The sequence below is a fragment of the Schistocerca americana genome, unplaced genomic scaffold (assembly GCF_021461395.2).
Source record: "Schistocerca americana isolate TAMUIC-IGC-003095 unplaced genomic scaffold, iqSchAmer2.1 HiC_scaffold_824, whole genome shotgun sequence".
NCBI classification, from domain to species: Eukaryota; Metazoa; Arthropoda; class Insecta; order Orthoptera; family Acrididae; genus Schistocerca; species Schistocerca americana.
In genome coordinates this window covers 43,714-45,000 of record NW_025726592.1, presented here as the reverse complement: position 1 = coordinate 45,000, position 1,287 = coordinate 43,714, and positions in this window count along the sequence as shown.

The following is a 1,287-nucleotide window of genomic DNA, read 5'->3' as shown; positions in this document are numbered from 1 at the left end:
ATCTACAGGGATCCGACGGAACTACGCCAACCATGCCGGCAAAACAGTATCGCCATCTATGAAAATACGGCGAAACCACATGCAATACCTCCATCTATGCGAATCTGACAACACTACGTCCGCCATGTCGAGCGCACCGCAAAACATACCGCCATCTGTAGGTCTCCCGCAACATGACCTCCTGCAACGACGATACCGTCATCTATGAGACGCCAAGCCGACTAAGACAGCCATGGGCCCACAGTGCCCTTCTTTCGACCCCACCCACAAAGCCTGCATCCTCTGTCGACAACAGCACCCCAACGCCAGCGCCTCTGCCGCACGAAGTCGTGGACCGGCAATCACTCCACCTGCACCTGTTCGTGCCCCACCCCAACCGCCCAACTCGCAGCTCCAGCGGATGAACGGCGGACTTTGCTCGCACTCGCAATGTGCAATCCACCCCTATAACGTGCGTTTCATGAAGAGTTATGTCCAATATGCGACATTCCCGCTGTCCCTATACATGAGCTGCGAGCTGTACCACGTACGAGCTACAGACGCGAGCGCGTTGCTCTCTGTACGAATGCAGATGCTCAGCGGCAGCTAGGAGGCGCTCCATCCATGTCGGTACCGGTGAGCGTTGCACTCGCAGTCGCAAAAACGTACGGCAAGTATATTACTCGGAAGAGTCAATGACAGTCCAAGCCCCCCTGCGTGGGAAGAGTCTTCCTAGGCCATGACCCACCGGAAGGGCGCAGCGTCCCCCACCCCAGACATGTGACGTCACACTATCGGTATTGACGACTAGACTGATTCCTTATAATCATTTGCCATACACCGGTGGAAGCTGCCGAGACGAGTAACTACATAGCGGGCTCGCCGTGTCACTAATGTACAGAGATACAATAGTTTCGACTGGAACCGGATTAAACGTATACACGGCGCTGATTAGTAATAGATAGAGCCATCAGAATACAGATAATGTATACAACTGTCCGTATACATGCTGAAAGACTCTGCTCACAATCACACGTCAGCCAGACACTCTTATCACGCACTACTCTCTGCCTGTAACAGGCACACAGACAATATCTAAGCACCAGCATGGAACAACACCCAGTGCATCCTCTCTGCCACATTAGACAATCCACACTATCATAACCAGACCGGGAGGTCCACTCGGAAAACAGAATATCCCACCCTTCCGACAACCACCATTGCTCAGCTAAGCCACCAACACCCACACATGTCCTACACAGGGGTGCACCCAACATCACAATACTGCCTCCTGTCACACCACACAAA